The sequence below is a fragment of the Oreochromis niloticus genome, linkage group LG22 (genome assembly GCF_001858045.2).
Source record: "Oreochromis niloticus isolate F11D_XX linkage group LG22, O_niloticus_UMD_NMBU, whole genome shotgun sequence".
Lineage (NCBI taxonomy): Eukaryota > Metazoa > Chordata > Actinopteri > Cichliformes > Cichlidae > Oreochromis > Oreochromis niloticus.
The window spans coordinates 29,370,819-29,376,329 of record NC_031985.2 but is presented as its reverse complement, the minus strand read 5'-3'; the positions used below and the strand labels follow the sequence as shown (position 1 = coordinate 29,376,329).

At 38.6% G+C, this 5,511-nt stretch overlaps 1 long non-coding RNA gene across 1 annotated transcript; it reads left to right on the top strand.

Moving 5' to 3' along the window:
* Positions 1-704: 704 nt before the first annotated feature.
* On the top strand, positions 705-3,626 carry LOC102077302 (uncharacterized). Its single transcript, XR_002057836.2, has 3 exons — positions 705-1,518; positions 2,258-2,286; positions 2,722-3,626. It is a non-coding gene; the product is annotated as an uncharacterized LOC102077302 (long non-coding RNA).
* Positions 3,627-5,511: the final 1,885 nt, after the last annotated feature.

The window sequence follows — 5,511 nt, the reverse complement described above, 5'->3', positions numbered from 1 at the left end:
ACACCCTTCAAATTCTCCTTCAAATTACTCCTCTTTAAACTGTATCTAATTTTACATACATTGACGTAGAACCACCATTCAAACTTTAAAACGAAGACAAGACATTCAACTATTCAACTTGTATTTATCTTTTCAATATCTGTTATACTTTTTCTTCAGTTCCAGTTTAAGTTTCATGATGTTTTTTCACCCGTTTCAGAGTTTATAATGGGTGTGTATGGGACGGAATGTTGGGGCTAGAGTGAGACAGCTCAACTGCTAGAGTGAGAGGAGCAAAAAAATTAATCTTAAAATATTTTTTAAAACTGCTGCTGTGTCCGCAGCGTTTGCTCTACAAGTATGATTTTACCCTCAAAACGTAGCCATCGCTGTCCTCTTTCATCCAATGTGTTTACTATTGTACTAGGTGTTATGGTTCTTTCAGAAATGTCACCAATGCACAGCCTCCTCCCTCCAACTCCTCCATAGACTCTAATGTTAAAATGGCTCAGAAGGTTCGTTTGAAAATCAGAAGAGCATGGTGTCTTTCCACTGTCACCACGTCCATATAATAAACTCCACAAGCATGAAAATTGAGAATTCAGTAGACTGGACCTTGCTGCCGCTCACGGTGAAAGAATTTTGTCAGTGCGACTTGTACTTTTTATTTGGGAAGGATTTGTTTCGGCCTGACTTTTCTGTTCATTTTAAGCAGCAAAAGTGAGGTGCATGTCTGTGTGTGTGTATGGAGCCATTGGGTGCAGTCACTATAGCAACCAGGCTCACACCTGCCTGCTTAACGAGCTCTGTCTCACTCTGCCAAGGTTAATTGTAAAAATGTCTGTTGATTCATCTTAAAAATTTCTGTTACAACAAAGCGGTTGGAGTTAGATTAAGTCAACAGGTTCAACAAGTCAGATTTGACAGGGTTTTGCCACAGATTAAAAGTATGTCAGCAGTTAGTATAAGCCGACTGAATAGAGCATTCTCCTTGGCCTTTTAAATTCAAGCTTATTGTGTATTGGTGGACTTGTCTTCTGCACACAGGTTTTTCAGATCTGGGCAGTTGGAGTCAGTTGATGACTTTTAAATACTCCTTTCTGTCTGGATAATTAAAGCTCACAGCATCTACCTGTCTGTAGTGGATTTTCCCACATTTTAAATGATGTAATCTCATTTAATGTCTCTGTTTTTAGTCTGTATAGTTTTTCTCCCTACGAATACACTCAAAGTAGTCTTAAAATAAAACCCACAAAACAATTCAAGATGAAATACTTTTTATTTTCTCGTTTAATGCCCGTTGCCCTCTTTCTCTGTATGTCACTCATTTGCTAATACTCAGGCAAAAAGTACCAATTTGTATGCTGATGTGTCTTGTGTATTTTTTTTTACCTCTGTCTCTCTATGACAGAGAAATGTATATGCTCAATATTGCTGTTCAAACTGATGCTCAAATTACCAAGCACTACCTGAACGCCTCATCGGTCTTTAACGAATCACTGCACCAACTGTCGTCATTCCGCTTTGCTCTCTGCTGTGGTAAGTACAATACGGTACTGCACTGTTTTATTTTTATGATGGTAAAAATACATGTTTGACATTTAAACTCACATATCAAGTCTTTTTAAAGTTCAATAGAGTTCAAAGAATAAAGAAAGCAAAAAAAGAATAACCTTCGCTATCATTTATATCGGTTTATGACGTTTTGCTGTTAGCAGCAGTGCTAATGCTAGCTTCAATGCTAATGCTAGCAACAATGCTAACGCTAGCGATAGTGCTAACACTAGCCTTAGCAGTTGTTAACTGACAAAAAGAATATTCCTGTGATATTTATTGGTGATCAGTGAGACAAAAGTAACGAATGAGCTTTATTATTACCATTGTGGCTCAGTTTTAACAGTAAGAGTACTAGCACTACCAGCAGTTCTAACACTAGCTGCAATGCTGACGCTAGCTGCAATGCTAACGCTAGCTGCAATGCTAACGCTAGCTGCAGTGCTAACACTAACTGAAGTGTTTATGCTAGCAGGAATGCTAGCGCTAGCAGCAATGCTAATGCTAGTAACAGTCTAACAGTAGCCTTACATAAGTGGAAATACTTCAGTTAATTAGTTTGAATTACAAAATGGTTGCTGTGTCAGCTGGTGTGCTATATTACTCTATAATTACCCTGCTGACTATAAGTTCAGTATATCATGTCGTGTGGGCTTTGTATTTCTGTAAGTCTGATAACACTGTACAGACAACTAACATATTATTTCTCGTCTTACACTTTCAGGAACTTGACTGACATCTGTGCTTTGCCTGGTAGGTGTGCACATACTGTAAGAGAAGTATACCAAAATAAAAAAATAATCTGACTTATATAAGCTGTAAAGTGATGGGTTCAATCTTTCATTCAAACTAGACCTTTTAAACACAATTTTATAATAAATACACATAAGTGCAGCTTAACAATTGGGCTAAAATATTTTTTTCGTACATTTTTGTAGTCACACTACATGTGATTAGTTAATGATTCACTCAATCATATTTGTATTAAAAATATTATTGCTGAATTTAAATAAATATTTCTTATTTTAAAAAGTGCCCAATTATGCAACTTTTTGCACATGGCAGCCAACAACAGTTTAGCTTCAATATTTGTTTTGTCCTTTTTCAGTAGTCACAATTAGTTCATACAATTACCATGTGATATAATTTTAATAAAATTATTATTTTTTTCTTCTTTTTTGTTCACAGTGTGCAGAAGAACAAGGACCAGATCTCCAGTCTTCTCTGTCACATCCCAACCCCACATCCCCTCTATCCTCTGTCCTGCTCCACCTGTTGTCTCTGCCTTCTTTCCATCTGTATTTCACCCTGTGGTTTGTGAGAAATTTTGCCAAACCAAGAATCTTATTGCGGTTTGATTTCAAAGCCGTGTCTCTCCTGCTCTGTCTGTTCTCTCTGCTAAATTTTCTCTCTACCTGTTTTTCACTCTTTGGCTTGCTGCTGAGAAATGCACAAGCCAATAAAGCAATAAAGAGTGCATATTTTGCCTCAACCTTTGAACAAACTGAACAAACAAAGAAAACTCTACGGTTTGATTTCAAAACCGTGTCTTTCCTGCTCTCTCTGTTCTCTCTGCTAAATTTTCTCTCTACCTGTTTTTCACTCTTTGGCTTGCTGCTGAGAAATGCACAAGCCATAAAGCAATAAAGAGTGCATATTTTGCCTCAACCTTTGAACAAACTGAACAAAGAAAACTCTGCGGTTTGATTTCCAAGCCGTGTCTCTCCTGCTCTGCCTGTTCTCTCTGCTAAATTTTCTCTCTACCTGTTTTTCACTCTTGGCTTGCTGCTGAAAAATGCCAAGCCATTAAAGCAATAAAGAGTGCATATTGCCTCTACCTGAGAACAAACTGAACAAATAAAGAAAACTCTAATTCACGGTTTGATTGTCATTTCCCAGCCGCGTCTCTCCTGCTCTGTCTATTCTCTCTTCTAAATTTTCTCTCTACCTGTTTTTCATTCTGGGCTTGCTGCTAAGTTGTGCCAAGCCAATAAAGAGAGTACATAATATTCTCTCGACTGACAAACTGTCAAACAAACAAAGACATTGTTTCTGAGAAATAAAAGCTGAAATATAAAGACAAAGAAAACATCTCCTGCTGTGTGCCACTCTTGTTTTTGAATACATTTTCTAAAGACTAACAGAAACACTTAAAGGTGTGTAAAATGCCAAAAAGCAGAAAAAGTCACAAGCTGCAAAACAACGCTGGAAGAAGTTCCATGAGTTTCACAAAGTACCAACATGTGAACAAACTGAGTGTGATTTCCTCAGAGCTCTGCAGAAGACCGTGTGTCTGGAAGACCAATGCTGATGGTGTCAAACAGGCAGGTCGACATGTTCCTGCACATGTACAACAGGTATCCTATGCAGATGCTGTAAAGACTGGATTGCAGCATGCATTTAATGAACATCAGGTAAACCATAGAGACCAACCTGAGGTGTCAAGTGCCCCACAGGTGGGTTATGCTGATATTGTGAAAAGAGGCCATCACAGTGATGTGGCAGGGCCATCTCATGCAGAAAGAGTGAACCTTGAAAACCAGCCCTCTGTAACACATGTCTGTGCATCTCACAGCCAGGCACATCCTAAATATGGAGACTCCAGAAACAGTCAGTGCACATGTAACTCACTCACATTTCTTGCTTTCCTTCATGAGAATGAAAACATGTCTACAGTTGACCTTAATCTGGTCTTGGATAAAGGTGATGTGATGTACAAAGAGGCCAAGAAAAGATTCCCCAAGAGTATTCATTTGGCAACCGATGAGCTGCCAGACAAAGTTGATGCTCACAGGTCTATGTATCATGTCGACATGACACAGCCTTCCCGGTATGGGACATTTGAAGAACCTCCAGAGGAAGCAGTAGATACCTTTCTCAGCTTAGAAGCAGGACTGAGCTGCCTGTTGTCAGATGTGCAGTATGCCTTACTGATTATGAGTGGATTGTGTATCGCAGTGTTCAGATCCACATCAGGAAATATGGGTTCTTTGACCCACACCCCAGAACACCCAGTGGTCTTCCTCTAGCACTATGGTCACGTAATCGTGGTACAGCTGTGATGCTGAAATTCACACTCCTCAGTGACATGATTAAGAGGCTCCAAGATTCTTATGAAGAGATGGAGATATCACCCTCTTGTACCTATGAGCTGAAGCCTGTGCAGTTTTACAGTATGAGCACAATCAACCTGAGTGATACTATCACAGACACAGTCTGCAGACCAACAGCTGCCACTGCTGTGGCACCTACTCACTCTGATACAACTGTTGATGAAGCAAACCCTTTACTCCAAGGAGAAACACAACCACTGATCTGACTGAGAACATCTTTTGTCAATGTCCATTTGTACACCACTGGTGAAACAAAAAGAGTCCACATGACTCAGTTCACATCACATGAGATCAGAATGAACCTCCTAATATACCAACTGAAGAACTATGCAGTGAATTAAGTTCCTTCCATCAAGGGATGGTTTTTCATGTCAATCAAATGCTGCAATAAAAATGTTGCTGCCTGTGACCTTTCTGATATAGTTTTACAAAAACTGAAAAAGTTAATAAACAACAAGGCACAAATGAAAAGAAGATTAATGGCATCAGAGAAACCCAGAAATCAGGAAAGAAAACCAAAAAGGAAAGAACGACAAAGTATGCTTCAAATAAAGAGTACAAGAAAAGAAAAATCTTGCACAAGCGAGGTATATAAAAACATCCTGAAGTTAGACAGAAAAAACAACAGTATATTAAAGACGTTACTGTGAGAATGCTGAATTCAGAATAAACAACAACAGTATGTTAAAGACGTTACTGTGAGAATGCTAAGTTAGACAAAATCAAAACAATATATTAAAAGACGTTACTATGAGAATACTGATTTCAGAGAGGAGAAAAAAGCTACATACTAAAAGGTATCGAGAAAACTTAGAATTCAGAGAGAGACAGAGATGTCGAGTTACTCAGCGGTATGCAATGACAA